This window comes from Salvelinus fontinalis, chromosome 28 (genome assembly GCF_029448725.1).
Source record: "Salvelinus fontinalis isolate EN_2023a chromosome 28, ASM2944872v1, whole genome shotgun sequence".
Classification (NCBI taxonomy): domain Eukaryota; kingdom Metazoa; phylum Chordata; class Actinopteri; order Salmoniformes; family Salmonidae; genus Salvelinus; species Salvelinus fontinalis.
This window is the reverse complement of record NC_074692.1, coordinates 23564557-23584304: the sequence shown is the minus strand read 5'-3', so window position 1 is coordinate 23584304 and position 19748 is coordinate 23564557. Positions and strand designations below refer to the sequence as shown.

At 48.0% G+C, this 19748-nt stretch overlaps 1 protein-coding gene across 2 annotated transcripts in view; it reads left to right on the top strand.

Annotated features, from left to right (window-relative positions):
* Positions 1–18389: 18389 nt before the first annotated feature.
* The window catches only part of LOC129826446 (SET-binding protein-like), a 93820-nt gene continuing 92461 nt past the window's right edge, over positions 18390–19748 (top strand). Inside the window, exon 1 of one of the 2 annotated variants that reach the window (XM_055887186.1) lies at positions 18390–18809. The gene's annotated coding sequence lies outside the window, so the exon portion shown is untranslated. Of the gene's footprint in view, positions 19139–19748 lie in introns of both variants that reach the window. The other variant, XM_055887185.1, reaches the window with a different exon arrangement.

The following is a 19748-nucleotide window of genomic DNA, read 5'->3' as shown; positions in this document are numbered from 1 at the left end:
AGCAGAATAGAGGAAAGAGCCTCAGCCTTTTCATCGGCTGCTCATTCACCAGGTTCCCACCTCAGGCTAACCTCAACCAGAGATTTCCAAAATCAGCATCGAACCTCGACCAGTGATCCTCAGGAATAATGTAAAACCTTGACCAGAGATCACTGGGATCAGCATCTACCTGAGCGTGGACCACCAGTGACAACCTGAGAGGACTCAGTTTACACAGCCAGCATGATGAAATTAATGAGCGCTTTTAAAGCGTTTACACAGCCAGCATGATGAAATTAATGAGCTCATTGAAGCAGAATAGAGGACAGAGCCTCAGCCTTCTCATCGGTTGCTAATTCACCGGGTTTCCACCTCAGGCCAGAGATCGGCAAGATCCGCGTCAAACCTCGACCATAGATCCTCAGGATCAGCATCGACCCTTGACCAGGGATAACCGGGATCAACGTGGACCGCCAGTGACAACCAGAGAGGACGAGATTGATGAGCTCATTGAAGCAGTCAGGAAGATGGAAGGTTCCTACAGTCCACCGACCACCATCACCAGTAGTTACCTGGATACTGAGCGTCTCAGTCAGTCCTTCAACAGTTCTCTCCTCTTACATCTGAAAGATGTCTTAGAGGGGGAGAACAGGGACCTGTGCCACCAAGCTGCCCAGCAATTGACAACATCATCTCAGAGATCGTCATGCAACAGATACTACACCAGAAGCGACAGAATAAGGTTCTATGGTGCCAGCGTGACCAGCTCCGCAACCCCAGATGTCAGAAGATGCTCGAGACGTTACGCCCTTCCACATCAACTTCACCATCAGCCCCGGTCTCAGATCCGACCCCTGCTGTGAAGCCCTTCCCAGCAGTGCTACAGCTTTCTCCAGGCCAGAGGAGCTACCAGAGCTCACCCTGGGGGAGCACCCCACCACTGTGCTCCAGCCCCAGCTGTGCCGATCTAGTCTGCTCCGACCATGGAGCTCAAGTTAGTAGTGGCGCCTACTACAGCCGCTCCTGCTATGGAGCTTTAGCTATACACTCCAACTGCTGTGCTTCAACCAGCTGCTGCCATGGAGTCTCAACTGGTGCACAATGGTGCCATCGGCATCTCCAATGACAGAGGTTCTGCTGATCCCCATTCTGTGTCCAAGATCTATCCTCACCTCCCTGCTTGTTCGTGAGCAGGAAGACCTGTCAGGATTTGGCCAGGATTGTTCAGGTTTTAGTCACTAGATGCCCCCATTGCGCCTTTTTGAACCTTTCGTTTTTTCCCTTGTTCTAGTAATTATTTGCACCTGTGCCTCATTTCCTTGTAGGTATTTAAACCCTTAGTGTTTCTTAGTTCTTTGCTCTGTGTTTGTATGTCAGCACCCAGCCCCAGCCATGCTGTGAACATATATTTCTCTAGTTGGATTTTCCTGAGGTACTCTGGTTTTGTTCTTGTTTATTTTTGATTATTCTTTTGAGGTTTGTTTTTTCCCTGTTGTTCTTACCACTTTGTGGATTTTCATTGTATCTTGGAGGATATTCATTTTTTCTCTTGGCATTACTTTTGACGTTGTGGATTTATATTTTTGCCTGAAGATCTTTTACCTTGATTAAACCACCGTCTCTAGTACTGCTGTGTCTGCCTCATCTTCTGGGTTCTGCCGACTATTAGTGACTGTTTCTCTCACCGGGTCCTGACAAGACCTACAGCCTTCTCCAGGAACAGAGGAGCTGCCTGAGCTCACCCTGAGAGAGCACCCTTCTCCTACTCCTGCCGACACCTCTGAATGTCAGTTGGTCCATAATGCGGGAGCCCTTCCTGCAGCTGCTGTAGGCGACAAGTGCAGCCCTGCCACTCAGACCTCTCCGGTCCCTTTCTGGTGTAATCTGCCTAGTCCAACCTTCTACATCCAGCCTACTGCTGTCCAAAGACGTCTCCCTCCGACCTGTGACATCCAGCCTGCTGCTGTCCAAAGACGACTCCCTCCTACCTGTGACGTCCAGCCTGCTGCTTCCCCCCTGGGAGCCCGCTAAAGTCTCTGCTGCAGTGGCTTGGTCCATGTTTGCTGTCCAGGCTCCAGCCTTGGGGGACCCTCCTGACGTCCCTGTGGGGGACCCTCCTGACGTCTCTGTGTGGGACCCTCCTGATGTCTCAGTCGAGAACCCTCCTGACGTCTCTGTGGGAGACCCTCCTGACGTCTCTGTGGGGGACCCTCCTGACAGCTCTGTGGGGGACCCTCCTGACGTCTCAGTCGGGAACCCTCCTGACATCTCTGTGGGAGACCCTCCTGACGTCTCTGTGGGGGACCCTCCTGACAGCTCTGTGGGGGACCCTCCTGACGTCTCAGTCGGGAACCCTCTTGACGTCTCTGTGGGGGACCCTCCTGACGTCTCTGTGGGGGACCCTCCTGACGTCCCTGTGGGGGACCCTCCTGACATCTCTGTGGGGGACACCACACACCCTGGTCTGGTGACCTCAAGCACCTTTGTGAAGAGGCGGCCAGACGCACAAAGAGACAGGACTTCTGTTTGACCAGTTTCCCATCTTGTCTACGCTTCTGCCTCGGTGAATGACCCCAAGTCTTTACTTTATCGCTCTCAGTGACTACTTGCCCTTGCTGCCCTTTGCAATTGTTTGCAAATCTGTACAACACCTTTGGTGGCGGCTGTAAAAATAAAGTTCCTCACTGGTTCTAACTAAATAAAGTACCGGTTCATATTGTTCCTTTCTGTTTATTTTTAAACCTCTGATATAAATATATATATTTGTACATTTAGCTTGACATTAAATTACTTCACCAACCAGTTCGGATAGAGCTGCTTGTTGTGGAGCGGGTAAGCAATCTAATCTGTATAGGAAAGTCGTTACGAGCAAATTGTATTTTTCAGTAACAGCATGGTGTAATCATAATGAAAGACAAACACACACACTGTGCTGCCAGTCACAGTATAGGGTGCGAGATGTGACATTTTGAGGGTGAGGAGAGAGCGAGAGAGGATGGAAGAAGCTTGCTTTGATGCGCTGGGCCTCTTGTTATGACATGCATTATCTGAGTTAGACCCACAGAATTATACCTATGGAGGTGCGGCTTCTTTGGAAGAACTTTGAATGTCTTTGAACTTCCGAGTTGGTTTAATGTTGGACCAGAGCAAACGCTAGCTAGCTAGCTAGATACCAAGCTTGTGTGTGCAGAGTAGCACTAGAATTAAAACACGTCTTACCTTTTTGTAGTTAATAAATCCAATAAAATCAAACATTATTTGTCACATGCGCCGAATACAACAGGTGTAGGTAGAGCTTACAGTGAAATGCTTACTTACAAGCCCTTAACCAACAATGTGGTTCAAGAAAGAGTTAAGAAAATATTTATCAAATAAACTAAAGTAAAAAAATATAAAAATTAACACAATAAAATAACAATAACGAGGCTATATACATGTAGGTAGGGGTAAAGTGACTATGCATAGATAATAAACAGCGAGTAGCAGCAGTGTAAAAACAGTCTATTACTTGGGTGACTGGAGTCTTTGACTATTATTTGGGCTTTCCTCTGACACCACCTAGTATATACAGTGGGGGGAAAAAAGTATTTAGTCAGCCACCAATTGTGCAAGTTCTCCCACTTAAAAAGATGAGAGAGGCCTGTAATTTTCATCATAGGTACACTTCAACTATGACAGACAAAATGAGAAGAAAAAAAATCCTGAAAATCACATTGTAGGATTTTTAATGAATTTATTTGCAAATTATGGTGGAAAATAAGTATTTGGTCAATAACAAAAGTTTATCTCAATACTTTGTTATATACCCTTTGTTGGCAATGACAGAGGTCAAACGTTTTCTGTAAGTCTTCACAAGGTTTTCACACACTGTTGCTGATATTTTGGCCCATTCCTCCATGCAGATCTCCTCTAGAGCAGTGATATTTTTGGGCTGTTGCTGGGCAACACAGACTTTCAACTCCCTCCAAAGATTTTCTATGGGGTTGAGATCTGGAGACTGGCTAGGCCACTCCAGGACCTTGAAATGCTTCTTACGAAGCCACGCCTTCGTTGCCCGGGCGGTGTGTTTGGGATAATTGTCATGCTGAAAGACCCAGCCACGTTTCATCTTCAATGCCCTTGCTGATGGAAAGAGGTTTTCACTCAAAATCTCACGATACATGGCCCCATTCATTCTTTCCTTTACACGGATCAGTCGTCCTGGTCCCTTTGCAGAAAAACAGCCCCAAAGCATGATGTTTCCACCCCCATGCTTCACAGTAGGTATGGTGTTCTTTGGATGCAACTCAGCATTCTTTGTCCTCCAAACACGACGAGTTGAGTTTTTACCAAAAAGTTATATTTTGGTTTCATCTGACCATATGACATTCTCCCAATCTTCTTCTGGATCATCCAAATGCTCTCTTGCAAACTTCAGACGGGCCTGGACATGTACTGGCTTAAGCAGGGGGACATGTCTGGCACTGCACGATTTGAGTCCCTGGTGGCGTAGTGTGTTACTGATGGTAGGCTTTGTTACTTTGGTCCCAGCTCTCTGCAGGTCATTCACTAGGTCCCCCCGTGTGGTTCTGGGATTTATGCTCACCGTTCTTGTGATCATTTTGACCCCACGGGGTGAGATCTTGCGTGGAGCCCCAGATCGAGGGAGATTATCAGTGGCCTTGTATGTCTTCCATTTCCTAACAATTGCTCCCACAGTTGATTTCTTCAAACCAAGCTGCTTACCTATTGCAGATTCAGTCTTCCCAGCCTGGTGCAGGTCTACAATTTTGTTTCTGGTGTCCTTTGACAGCTCTTTGGTCTTGGCCATAGTGGAGTTTGGAGTGTGACTGTTTGAGGTTGTGGACAGATGTATTTTATACTGATAACAAGGTCAAACAGGTGCCATTAATACAGGTAACGAGTGGAGGACAGAGGAGCCTCTTAAAGAAGAAGTTACAGGTCTGTGAGAGCCAGAAATCTTGCTTGTTTGTAGGTGACCAAATACTTATTTTCCACCATAATTTGCAAATAAATTCATTAAAAATCCTACAATGTGATTTTCTGGATTTTCTGGATAAAAATCCTACAATGTGATTTTCCCTCATTTTGTCTGTCATAGTTGAAGTGTACCTATGATAAAAATTACAGGCCTCTCTCATATTTTTAAGTGGGAGAACTTGCACAATTAGTGGCTGACTAAATACTTTTTTGCCCCACTGTAGGTCCTGGATGGCAGGAAGCTTGGCCCCAGTGATGTGCTGGGCCATATGCACTACCCTCTGTAGTGCCTTACGGTCAGATGCCGAGCAGTTGCCATACCAGGCGGTGATGTAACCGGTCAGGATGCTCTCGAGGGTGCAGCTGTCGAAAGAGGATCTGGGGACCCATGCCAAGTCTTTTTAGTCTCCTGAAGGGGAAAAGGTGTTGCCGTGCCCTCTTCACGACTGTCTTGGTGTGTTTGGACCATAATAGTTTGTTGGTGATGTAGACACCAAGGAACTTAACTCTCGACCCGCTCTACTACAGCCCCATCGATGTTAATGGGGCCTGTTCAGCCCGCCTTTTCCTGTAGTCCACAATCAGCTCCTTTTGTCTTGCTCACATTGAGGGAGAGGTTGTTGTCCTGGCACCAAGCTGACCTCCTATAGGCTGTCTCATTGTTGTCGGTAATCAGGCATACCACTGTTGTGTCAACAGTAAACTTAATGATAGTGTTGGAGTCGTGTTTGGCCAAGCAGTCGTGGGTGAACAGGGAGTACAGGAGGGGACTAAGCATGCATCCCTGAGGGGCCCCAGGGTTGAGGATCAGCGTGGCAGACATGTTGTTACCTACCGTTACCACCTGGGGGCGGCCCATCAGGAAATCCAGGATCCAGTTGCAGAGTGAGGTGTTTAGCCCCAGGGTCCTTTGCTTAGTGATGAGCTTTGTGGGCACTATGGTGATGAACGCTGAGCTGTAGTCAATGAACAGCATTCTCACATATGTGTTATTTTTGTCCAGGTGGGAAAGGGCTGTGTGGAGTGCGATTGAGAAACTTATACCAGCTTCTGCCTGCCAGCTGGTAATCTTTGCCAGTGGGTGTGCCTAATAACTATAGTATCTTTAACTAGCATTGACATTGTAAATCCATTCTTCTATAATTAAACATCTCTCCCTAATTTCTGAATTACGCATCTAATGTCGTCAGTAGGCTACAGTAACCTATGTAAAGTCGTCAGTAGGCTACAGCAACCTATGTAACGTTATCAGTAGGCTACAGTAACCTATGCTTCAGAGGGGAGGGGCAGGTAGTCTTCACACATGCACACCCACTGGCAAAGATTTCCAGCTAGCAGGCAGACGCTGGAATAAGTTTCTGACTGACAGAGTAAGGGCTTTGCATATGCGCTTTGTTGTAATTTTTGAGGGACCAGAAAAAAATGCCTGTGTGTGTGTGTGTGTGTGTGACTCCTTCCTGTCAATTAAACCCCCTTACCTGAACATTCTGACCCCTCATTGTTCTGGACGGACATTCTGTAGTGGTTACTACCCGCTTAATACCAGCACCTAAGTTTCCCCTATTTGTAATGATCCTTCCACAAACCTAGCCATATTTTTCATACATAATGGCTTTCCATCACTGTATAAGATGAGGGAGGTGTGTGTTTATTTAGTAAGTTTCCCCTATTTGTAATGATCCTTCTACAAACCTAGCCATATTTTTCATACATAATGGCTTTCCATCACTGTATAAGATGAGGGAGGTGTGTGTTTATTTAGTCCGTTTCTTAGAAGGACAGTAAAAACAGAGTACAAAGACATCTTTTAGTCCATCAGACAGGCGCACACACACCCACACACACAAATACACCCACACACACACACACACACACACACACACACACACACACACACACACACACACACACACACACACACACACACACACACACACACACACACACACACACACACACACACACACACACACACACACACACACACACACACACACGCTCTCTCTGTCTGGGACTAAAGCAGCCACTTCCCTGGCCTAATGAGACAGATAATGTCTGAGAGGTAAATACCAACAACGACAACACAGTCAGGAATAAACAGTAGTCTTAATCTGGACTCCCTGCTGTGTCTGTCAAATAGAGTATATAATTCACCCATCCCCCTCGGTGTTTACTGCTATAATAGTATTATCATCATCTTTATATTTTCTCTGTATGAACCTGTCATGCGCTGTCATTAGTGTGCTTGTCATGTCGGACTGTTAGTGTGTGTATTTGTGTGTGATATTGAGACGTGTGTGTTTGTGTGGGCATGTGCATGCATGCGTGCGTGTGTGCGTGTGTGTGTGTCTCTGTGTGCGTGTGTGTGTGTCTCTGTGTGTGTGTGTGTGTGTGTGTGTGTGTGTGTGTGTGTGTGTGTGTGTGTGTGTGTGTGTGTGTGTGTGTGTGTGTGTGTGTGTGTGTGTGTGTGTGTGTGTGTACGTGTGTGTGTGTGTGTGTGTTTGTGACTGAAACACAAGCACATGGTACCACAATAATAACTCCCTCTGACAGCCTGTCATCAGAGTGAGGGAGACAACTGTGCCACTACACCCGTCACACACTCAAACATTACAATAACCATACTGTGGCATCCTGTTCAGGATTGATTAATGTAACTACATGGTTTACACACTTCAGATATAACACGATCCAAGCAACGGTTAGCAGTGGTGGGCCTACTGTAGCCTAGTATGTGTACACAAACTTACACTTACACACACTGTCATCATAACTACAGATATTAATCCGAACTCCAGATATAACTGTCAATTATAATTAGACTGAGTAATATCTGAATTATAAGTTCAGAGAACCATCACACCCCAAACGACCCCATAGCTTCCTGATATTCTACAGCTGTGAATGTGGCGAGGTAGGTGATTTCTGTGTGTGTGGGAGTTTAGTTCTAGTTTTGATGTGTGAACACAAGTTAATAAATCACCTTTAGAGAATGGGGAGGTGGAAGAAAGAGGAAATTAATTTAATCACCTCAACGTTCCCCTGACTAGTAGCAGCTAGAGAGAGAGAGAGAGATGAGTGTCGACTCAGTTCTCTACTACAGGTTTGTTCTCTGTATGACCCTTCACTGACCTGGCCCAACCCTGATTGTGAGTAAACAAACCTCTCTGACAGTTACACATCATAAACCACATCCAGCTTATTTCACAGATGAAGAACATTTATTTAACCTTTATTTAACTAGGCAAATCAATTTAGAACAAATTCTTGTTTACAATGACAGCCTAGGAACAGTGGGTTAACTGCCTTGTTGAGGAGCAGAACGACAGATTTGTACCTTGTTAGCTCAGGGATTTGATCTAGCAACCTTTCAGTTTCTGGTCCAATGCTCTAACCACTAGGCTACCTGCTGCCCCAGAGCAACAGGTGGAATAAATCACCCCAGACACTTGAGTTATATCTTCTAAAGATGTTGAGATTTTTGACCAGAGGTGTTATGTTTCTGCTATTCTTTGAAGTAGAGAGTCTACTGCTATGAGTGGTGGTGTGAAGAACATGGTAAATCTGCAGGTGCTAGGTTCTTGGCCGAATGCTCTGACCACATTACACACACACACATACACACCCTTTTGCCACCTCTGTACAGTCAAGGTAGACTGTGGCATCCCGGCACAAGTTGTTCTCTCAGCATGCAGCAGGATGTGGTCTCAGAACATCCTCTCAGAACAACACCTACTTCCTGTCACTTTGATAAATAAACGTGTTGCTTCGCACTCCAGCCCCAGAACACACACACACGCGCATACATGTACTGACACAGCCCTTGAAACACTGTCAGTAAGAGATACGATCAGCTCTAACGGTTTCTAGTATGCCATTGTGTGTTTGTATTTATTGAACACAAATGTGATACAGTTGCATAAGGTGGCCAGCTCATTAAAGTCTTCTAATGTCGAGATGAATCCATGTCCTATAAGCCACATGAAGCAATAGCTCAATCCCAAATGAATGAATGGGAAATATGAAATGGGCGAAATCAGATGGTGCCTTGATCCTTACTCTCTCCCCCCTTCCTCTCTTTCTCTCTCCCTCTCTCTCTCTCTCCCTCTCTGCAACCACAGAGGAACGTTTGCTGTTTCCACATAAAAGCTGAAGCGTTTGGTAAAGTGGTTTAGAATAAGATTCACTTTCATCTCCTACAGATCTGGCCTGAGGATACAGACATTTACTTCCATGTTATACTCTAGAGAATGGAGAGACAGGGGAGGGAGATGCACACACACACACACACAGACACACACATGCAGTTCTTGGCTCTGTGGAGTTATTTATGAAGTCCATAGTGTGTGTGTGTGTGTGTATGTGAAGTGATTTATCCTCAGAGTGTCAGTTTGAGTAGTGAGTGAGGAAGCAGAATTTCAGCGCCTCTCACTAGTCAGTCTGACAATGACAAGTACTGTAGATACATCTTTACATTTTTTTGTCACGTTCCTGACCTGTTTTCCCTTGTCTTTGTATTTGTTTAGTATGGTCAGGGCGTGAGTTGGGGTGGGCATTCTATGTTATGTGTTTCTATGTTTAGGTTCATTGTCTATAAGCCTGATATGGTTCTCAATCAGGGACAGGTGTTTTACGTTTCCTCTGATTGAGAACCATATTAAGGTAGGCTGTTCTCACTGTTTGTTTGTGGGTGATTGTCTTCCGTGTCAGTGTTTGTACCACACGGGACTGTTTCGTTTGTGTAGTCTGTTCCTATTCGTGTGTTCTTCGTTGTTTGTTAAGTTCTCATGTTCAGGTCGGTCTACGTCGTTTTTGTTATTTTGTAATTTATTCAAGTGTACTTCGTGTTTCGTCTTGTCTGAATAAATTCATCATGTCTTCACAACACGCTGCGTTTTGGTCCGATCCCTACACCTCCTCTTCAGACGAAGTGGAGGAAAACAACCGTTACATTTTTTATTTTTTTACCTTTATTTAACTAGGCAAGGCAATTAAGAACAAATTCTTATTTACAATGACAGCATAGGAACAGTGGGTTAACTGTCTTGTTCAGGGGCAGAACGACAGGTTTTTTCCTTGTCAGCTCAGTGATTCGACCTAGCAACCTTTTGGTTACTGGTCCAACGCTCTAACCACTTGTAAGGCCTGGGTGTCGGAGTGGAAGTCAAGCGCAGGCAACAGCAGGTGCAATAACCAAATGTTCTTTAATGAACATGAAGAAAACTAGGCCACCCAACTAACACACTGGGTGACCACTTCAACAACCCCAGACACGGGGAATACGAAAACAGTACATCAAACACGATGCACGAAACAAACACCACCACTTACAAACAAACAATCCCGCACAAAGAAACGTGTATGCCGGCTGATTAAACAAGCCCAACTAATTAACCCTCATACAAAACAGGTGCGCCCAATAAACACATAGGGAGGGGGAGAAAAGGATCAGTGGCAGCTAATAGGCCGGTGACGACGACCGCCGAACGCCACCCGAACGGGAAGGAGAGCCTGCCTCGGTCGAAGTCGTGACAGTACCCCCCCTCTGACGCGCGGCTCCCGCAGCGCGCCGACACCGGCCTCGAGGTCGACCCGGAGGACGAGGTGCAGGGCGATCCGGATGGAGGCGATGGAAATCCCTCAGCATAGACGGATCCAAAATGTCCCCCACCGGTACCCAGCACCTCTCCTCCGGACCGTACCCCTCCCAGTCCACGAGGTACTGCAGGCCCCTCACCCGGCGTCGCGAGTCCAGAATGGCCCGTATCGTGTACCCCGGGGACCCCTCGATGTCCAGAGGGGGAGGAGGGACCTCCGGTACCTCACCGTCCTGCAGGGGACCAGCTACCACCGGCCTGAGGAGAGACACATGAAACGAGGGGTTAATACGATAATAGGAAGGGAGTTGTAATCGATAACACACCTCGTTTATTCTCCTCAGGACTTTGAAGGGCCCTACACACTGCGGACCCAGCTTCCGGCAGGGCAAGCGGAGGGGCAGGTTTCGGGTCGAGAGCCAGACCCTGTCCCCCGGTACAAACACGGGGGCCTCACTGCGGTGGCGGTCAGCACTCCTCTTCTGCCGTCCACTAGCTTGTTGAAGTGATTCCTGGACGGCTCTCCATGTCTCCTTGGAGCGCTGCACCCATTCCTCCACCGCAGGAGCCTCGGTCTGGCTCGGATGCCATGGTGCCAGGACCGGCTGGTACCCCAATACACACTGAAAGGGGGACACGTTAGTAGAGGAGTGGCGTAGTGAGTTCTGGGCCATTTCGGCCCAGGGAATGTATCTCGCCCACTTCCCTGGCCGGTCCTGACAATACGACCGCAGAAACCTACCCACCTCCTGGTTCACTCTCTCCACCTGCCCATTACTCTCAGGGTGATAACCGGAGGTAAGGCTGACCGAGACCCCCAACCGCTCCATAAACGCCCTCCATACTCAGGACGTGAATTGGGGACCCCGATCAGAAACAATGTCCTCCGGCACCCCGTAGTGCCGGAAGACGTGGGTGAATAATGCCTCCGCAGTCTGTAGGGCTGTAGGCATACCGGGCAACGGGAGGAGACGACAGGACTTCGAGAACCGATCCACAATCACCAGTACCGTAGTGTTCCCCTGAGACGGGGGAAGATCGGTCAGAAAATCTACAGACAGGTGCGACCAAGGCCGTTGTGGAACGGGGAGGGGTTGTAACTTCCCTCTAGGAAGGTGCCTAGGAGCCTTACTCTGGGCGCATACCGAACAGGAGGAAACATAAACCCTAACGTCTCTTGCCAAGGTAGGCCACCAATACCTTCCCCGAAGGCTCCCCACTGTCCTCCTCACCCCAGGGTGACCCGAGGAGGGTAGAACATGAGCCCACCGAATCAATTTGTCCCGGACACCAAGCGGCACGTACTTCCGCCCCACCGGACACTGAGGAGGAGCGGGTTCCGCCCGTAACGCCCGCTCGATGTCCGAGTCCACTTCCCACACCACTGGTGCTATCAGCCTAGAGGCGGGAAGGATGGGAGTGGGTTCAGTGGGCCGATCGTCCGAGTCGTAAAAACGGGACAGTGCATCCGCCTTTACGTTCTGGGAGCCCGGTCTATACGTTAAGGTAAACTGGAATCGGGTAAAGAACATGGCCCACCTTGCTTGACGTGGATTCAGTCTCCTGGCTGCCCGAATATACTCCAGATTCTGGTGGTCGGTCCAGATGAGAAAAGGGTGCTTAACCCCCTCAAGCCAGTGTCTCCACACCTTCAGGGCACTGACCACTGCTAACAACTCCCGGTCCCCCACATCATAGTTACGCTCCGCTGGGCTGAGCTTCTTCGAGAAGAAAGCACAGGGGTGGAGTTTTGGTGGCGTACCAGAGCGCTGTGATAGCACGGCACCTACCCCAGCCTCGGACGCGTCCACCTCCACTATGAATGCTAGAGAGGGATCCGGATGTGCCAACACGGGCGCATCCGTGAACAGCGCCTTCAACCTGTTGAAAGCTCCGTCCGCTTTTGCTGACCACTGCAAACGCACCGGACCCCCCTTCAGCAGTGAGGTAATAGGAGCTGCCACCTGGCCAAAACCCCGGATAAACCTCCGGTAGTAGTTGGCAAAACCCAAAAACCGCTGCACTTCTTTTACCGTGGTCGGAGTCGGCCAATTACGCACGGCCTTAATGCGGTCACTCCCTACCACCACGCCCGAGGTGGAAATGTGATAACCCAGAAAAGAGACGGCTCGTTTGGAGAACTCACACTTCTCAGCCTTGACATATAGGTCATGCTCCAGCAGTCTACCAAGCACCTTGCGTACCAGAGACACATGCGCGGCGTAAGTGGCTGAGTAGATCAGAATGTCATCGATATAAACAACCACTCCCTGCCCGTGCAGGTCCCTGAGAATATCGTCTACAAAGGATTGGAAAACGGCTGGAGCATTCTTTAACCCATACGGCATGACGCAGTACTCATAATGGCCAGATGTGGTACTAAATGCGGTTTTCCACTCGTCTCCCTTCCGAATACGCACCAGATTATACGCGCTCCTGAGATCCAATTTTGTGAAGAACTGCGCTCCGTGAAATGATTCCATTGCCGTAGCAATCAGAGGTAGTGGGTAACTAAACCCCACTGTGATGGCATTTAGACCTCTATAATCAATACACGGACGCAAACCTCCCTCCTTTTTCTTCACAAAAAAGAAACTCGAGGAGGCGGGTGAGATGGAGGACCGAATGTACCCCTGTCCCAGAGACTCAGTGACATATGTCTCCATAGCCACCGTCTCCTCTTGGGACAATGGGTACACGTGACTCTTGGGAAGCGCAGCGTCTACCTGGAGATCTATCGCACAATCCCTTCCCGGTCGATAAGGTGGTAATTTAGTCGCTTTCTTTTTACTGAAAGCGATTGCCAAATCGGCATACTCGGAGGGAATGCACACCGTGGAACCCTGGTCTGGACTCTCCACCGACGTGGCACCGATGGAAACTCCCAAACACCTTCCAGAACACTCCTTTGACCACCCCTGGAGAACCCCCTGTTTCCACAAAATTTTAGGATTGTGCCGGGCCAGCCAGGGAATCCCTAGTACCACCGGAAACGCAGGCGAATCAATAATATAAAAGCTAATACGCTCCTTATGATTCCCCTGCGTCACCATGTCCAGGGGAACCGTGGTCTCCCTGACCACCCCTGACCCTAATGGCCGGCTATCTAGGGAGTGCACGGGAAAGGGAGAATCTATCGGCACAAGCGGAACCCTTAACCTAAGAGCGAGTCCGCGATCCATAAAATTCCCAGCTGCGCCTGAATCGACTAGCGCCCTATGCTGGGAAGAGGGGAAAAATTTAAGGAAAAAAATCAAGACAAACATGTGACTAACAGGGGGTTCTGGGTGAGTTTGGTGCTGACTCACCTGGGGTGATCGAGAAGTGTTCCGCCTGCCATCTCGACTCCCAGACGGACCCCCCCAGCACCGATCGGCCGTGTGTCCTCTCCGACCACAGCTGGTGCAGGGAGAGCTTCCTCCTCCGGTACCCCTCTGCCCAGCCCCTCCCACCTCCATCGGAATAGGAGCGGAGGGGCTGGGTGGTGGAACGTACAGGACCCTCTCAGAACGCCCGCGGGCAGCCAGCAGATTGTCCAGACGGATAGACATGTCAATCAGCTCATCCAGGGAAAGAGCGGTGTCCCGACATGCTAGCTCCCTGCGGACGTCCTCCCGGAGACTACACCGGTAGTGATCAATAAGGGCCCTGTCGTTCCACCCAGATCCTGCAGCCAGGGTCCGGAACTCCAGCGCGTAATCCTGGGCGCTCCTCTTCTCCTGCCTAAGGTGGAACAGTCGTTCTCCCGCCGCTCGGCCCTCTGGAGGATGGTCAAATACGGCCCGAAAACGGCGGGTGAACTCTGGGTAGTGCTCCTTCGCTGAGTCTGGGCCATTCCAGACTGCGTTTGCCCACTCCAGAGCACGACCCGTGAGGCAGGAGACGAGGACACTCACCCTCTCCGCTCCCGAGGGAGTGGGTCTTACGGTGGCAAGGTACAGATCCAGTTGGAGTAGGAACCCCTGGCACCCCGCCGCCGATCCATCATAATCCCTCGGGAGTGTCAGATGGAGAGCGCTGGAGCCGAGGGATGGAGAGTCCTGGGCTGGAGGAGCCGAAGGTGGAGAGAGGAAACCACTCCTCTCCCATCGATCCATACGTTCCATTATTGACTCCATCGCTGATCCAATACGGTGGATAACCGTGGTGTGATGGAACACCTGTTCCTCCATCGATGGGAGAGGGTTGGCCGCTGCTCCTGCTGACTCCATATCAGAAGGTGCGGGATTCTGTAAGGCCTGGGTGTCGGAGTGGAAGTCAAGCGCAGGCAACAGCAGGTGCAATAACCAAATGTTCTTTAATGAACATGAAGAAAACTAGGCCACCCAACTAACACACTGGGTGACCACTTCAACAACCCCAGACACGGGGAATACGAAAACAGTACATCAAACACGATGCACGAAACAAACACCACCACTTACAAACAAACAATCCCGCACAAAGAAACGTGTATGCCGGCTGATTAAATAAGCCCAACTAATTAACCCTCATACAAAACAGGTGCGCCCAATAAACACATAGGGAGGGGGAGAAAAGGATCAGTGGCAGCTAATAGGCCGGTGACGACGACCGCCGAACGCCACCCGAACGGGAAGGAGAGCCTGCCTCGGTCGAAGTCGTGACACCACTAGGCTACCTGCCACCCAAACAGACATCTATAGTCCAACTGGTTCACAATAATCAATAAAACACACATTCAAGCTATGTAAAAGTATATCATGCTCAGGAAATACAATGGTAACACTTGAAACAAACATGACTAGGCACCACTTAGAATCAATTCTTATCCCAGTCTGCTGTTCCCACATGCTTCAAGAGGGCCACCATTGTCCCTGTTCCCAAGAAATCTAAGGTAACTGAGCTAAACGACTACCGCCCCGTAGCACTCACTTCCGTCATCATGAAGTGCTTTGAGAGACTAGTCAAGTATCATATCCCCTCCACCCTACCTGACACCCTAGACCCACTCCAATTTGCTTACCGCCCAAATAGGTCCACAGACGACGCAATCGCAATCACACTGCCCTAACCCATCTGGACAAGAGGAATACCTATGTGAGAATGCTGTTCATCGACTACAGCTCAGCATTTAACACCATAGTACCCTCCAAACTCGTCATCAAGCTCGAGACCCTGGGTCTCGACCCCACCCTGTGCAACTGGGTCCTGGACTTCCTGACGGGCCGCCACCAGGTGGTGAGGGTAGGTAACAACATCTCCACCCCGCTGATCCTCAACACTGGGGCCCCACAAGGGTGCGTTCTGAGCCCTCACCTGTACTCCCTGTTCACCCATGACTGCGTGGCCATGCACGCCTCCAACTCAATCATCAAGTCTGCGGACGACACTACATTGGTAGGCTTGATTATCAACAACGACGAGACGGTCTACAGGGAGGAGGTGAGGGCCCTCGGAGTGTGGTGTCAGGAAAATAACCTCACACTCAACGTCAACAAAACAAAGGAAATGATTGTGGACTTCAGGAAACAGCAGAGGGAGCACCCCCCTATCCACATCGACGGGACAGTAGTGGAGAGGGTAGTAAGTTTTAAGTTCCTCGGCGTACACATCACGGACAAACTGAATTGGTCCACCCACACAGACAGCGTTGTGAAGAAGGGGCAGCAGCGCCTCTTCAACCTCAGGAGGCTGAAGAAATTTGGCTTGTCACCAAAAGCACTCACAAACTTCTACAGATGCACAATCGAGAGCATCCTGTCGGGCTGTATCACCGCCTGGTAAGGCAACTGCTCCGCCCACAACCGTAAGGCTCTCCAGAGGGTAGTGAGGTCTGCACAATGCATCACCGGGGGCAAACTACCTGCCCTCCAGGACACCTACACCACCCGATGTCACAGGAAGGCCATAAAGATCATCAAGGACAACAACCACCCGAGCCACTGCCTGTTCACCCCGCTATCATCCATAAGGCGAGGTCAGTACAGGTGCATCAAAGCAGGGGCCGAGAGACAGAAAAACAGCTTCTATCTCAAGGCCATCAGACTGTTAAACAGCCATCACTAACATTGAGTGGCTGCTGCCAACATACTGACTCAACTCCAGCAACTTTAATAATGGAAATTGATGGAAATTGATGTAAAAATATATCACTAGCCACTTTAAACAATGCTACTTAATATAATGTTTATATACCCTACATTACTCATCTCATATGTATATACTGTACTCGATACCATCTACTGCATCTTGCCTATGCCGTTCTATACCATCACTCATTCATATATCTTTATGTACATAATCTTCATCCCTTTACACTTGTGTGTATAAGGTAGTAGTTTTGGAATTGTTAGGTTAGATTACTCGTTGGTTATTACTGCATTGTCGGAACTAGAAGCACAAGCATTTCGCTACACTCGCATTAACATCTGCTAACCATGTGTATGTGACAAATAAAATTTGATTTGATTTGATGTAAAAACATAAAATTAATGAAAAGGCCTCAATCCTCTCTGTCTTTGCCTACCCAATAGTAATTCAGTATTTACAGTTTACGCTGGAAACGGCTCCCCTTGGATATGCCGGTATCTGGTATCCATGGTAACACATCCAAAAGCTACTCTGTGTGTGTGTGTGTGTGTGTGTGTGTGTGTGTGTGTGTGTGTGTGTGTGTGTGTGTGTGTGTGTGTGTGTGTGTGTGTGTGTGTGTGTGTGTGTGTGTGTGTGTGTGTGTGTGTGTGTGTGTGTGTTGGTGTTCTGCTGTGTGTATGTAAGAATCATACAATGTGCATTGATTGGTTGTCTGGGGAGCAGCTGTTGACCTCTTATTCTCAGAGGCCTGTCTGTATCCTTACACACACCAGTGCTATAATACTGGCCCTCCACCCATAACCAGAGAAATTAGCTAATGCTGGACCATAAACAGTTCTGCTTTAGCATCGTTATGACAACGCTGCCAATAAAACATTTATAGAGGGAGTGAATGCACAAACACAAACACAAACAGTCAGTCTGTCAGACTAGGGTGAGATTTACACATTTAGTTTGAGATATAGTGACACTGAGCGAGGGAGGAAAAGGTAATTTGTCATTTGCATGTTAGTTAATGTTAGAGGATGTTTTCCATAGGTCAGAGCCAACTTGCAGGATGTGTTTTGCATTGAATAACTGTACACAGAGAGCATCCCACTTGACAGCATCTCACTATGTCAATATGTTAGAACATAAGAGTGAGTAACTGTCCCTATAGCTTATAACTACCACAAAAGAGAAACAGCAATAATAACTAATGCAGCATAAATGTATGTTTATGGAAATATCAGCACTGGTTGGGATGCTATCATGGCAGCAAAAACACACACCAATATGCAAACGCATTGTCCAGTTGTTCTGCAGTGGATGCGGCTAACCTTCCTTTCTGTCTGCCTCATTATTCAGCTCTATGTTTTCTCTGTCAATATATTGTCCTTCAAGAAGCGCAGGATGCACATACTGTTGTTAATGCATTAAACATAGCACAGACACACAATGCAGTGTTTATGCATGATCAAATAAATCCAGTTTGATGTTGCCCCAATTCTGAAAGAGGAGGATGCTTTCAGAATAATAATATGACTGGCTCATTAAAATAACTGTGTAGCCTATACAGTGTGTGACACCAATTGACATAACATGTATAAACATCCGACATGGTAGGACATCACATACATTAGATAGTGAAGGTTGGTTTGTGAATAAAGGAAACTCCCCTGGAACTGACCAGTGATCTCCTGTCCTGTTATAAAACTGGTCAAAACGAACTGGGAGGGATATGTCCTGTGTTTCTGTAGTAGCCTAGGCTAGTCTACCACCCGCTACCGGGTGGAGGCGACACTGCGCTCTTCTCCTCTATCAGAGCGCGAGCTGCATCTATAGTCCTGTCTCTCTGAGATCATTATCAGTCACGGCAACGGGTCGCAACACACACGGATCTAGAGCGAGCGAACAGAACACCTTCTAATTTCGACCCACCGCCAACCGGGGAGGGGAAACGATCGAAAACACCAGTCTTCTGCTCAACAACACGTCTACCATTTTTACGCATGTAACCACGATCTCTCCAGTGACGTTACCGTTGGATGTGGGGTTGGAGGCTACTCGGATACAATCTGCTAGTTTATTTTCACTGCAGTAAAACGGTTTGCTCCGATCCTCCCCCCGAGTCACGGATTTGAGAGGGAAGCAGCACTATGCTGCTGGCCGACTGACCAGCCACTGATACGGCGAGGGGATCTCTGCAGTGGACCTGTGAATGTGCGTAGTTTACCCGCATGCAAAGTTTAGCCTATTAGCATCACGCGCTATATTTCACAGAAAAAGGAAATCTTCTATTTTTGTGAACATGTTCATTTGATTATTAGATCGGCTATAATTATTTTTTGGGTGGCTGTTTTCAGCGCACTGTTGTGTTGACGCCATTTTCCTCGGGTTTTTCTATAAAAATATTCTTGCACCATTTGACAGCTATCCAGGACGCTGTCAGTGCATACGGCAGGTTCTGTACATGTGACTACATGGATTTTAAATGATCTTGATAACATATTTACACGATAGACTCGAGTGTTCGAAAACATTGGACATGGGTAAGTAGGCTAGCCTAGTTCACTATAATTTCTTACCACCTTGAATTCTTGCAGTCTAAATGTGAATTGAACATGATTATATGTAGGCCTATTTATTATATTTATTTGCGGTTGACTGTAGTTTAAAAAAGTGGACACATCCAAATAAACTTTTAATGTGTAGCTTGTTTTGACTGTATAATGTTTCAAACATGTAACTAAACTACCTGCTACAATGTTTCTCTGTAGCCTAGTAGGTGGATGTTCTCCCATACAGGATTATACACTTCCAGAAAGGCATTGGAGGAATCTCTGTCTAGCCATAGCTGTTACCACGATTAGGTACAGCAGCCTACTAATACTTACACTTGGAACATAGCCTACAAGCACATTTTAGCAAATATGTTTCCTTCATTGCCAACTGGATTGTTTTAGCAGCGGCATATCACAGCTTGGTTGGTCAACAGCACCAAGGAGAGGGGCATGGATTGGTGACTGGTTGTAACTATGGTACTACTGTGTGTGTGTGTGTGTTTCTGTGTCTGTGTTGTGGAGCAGGTGGAAGGCATAGATATAACCCTCTGACCACTGGTCTAGGCCAGGTCTTGAACCAGTAACCCTTTACCAAGTG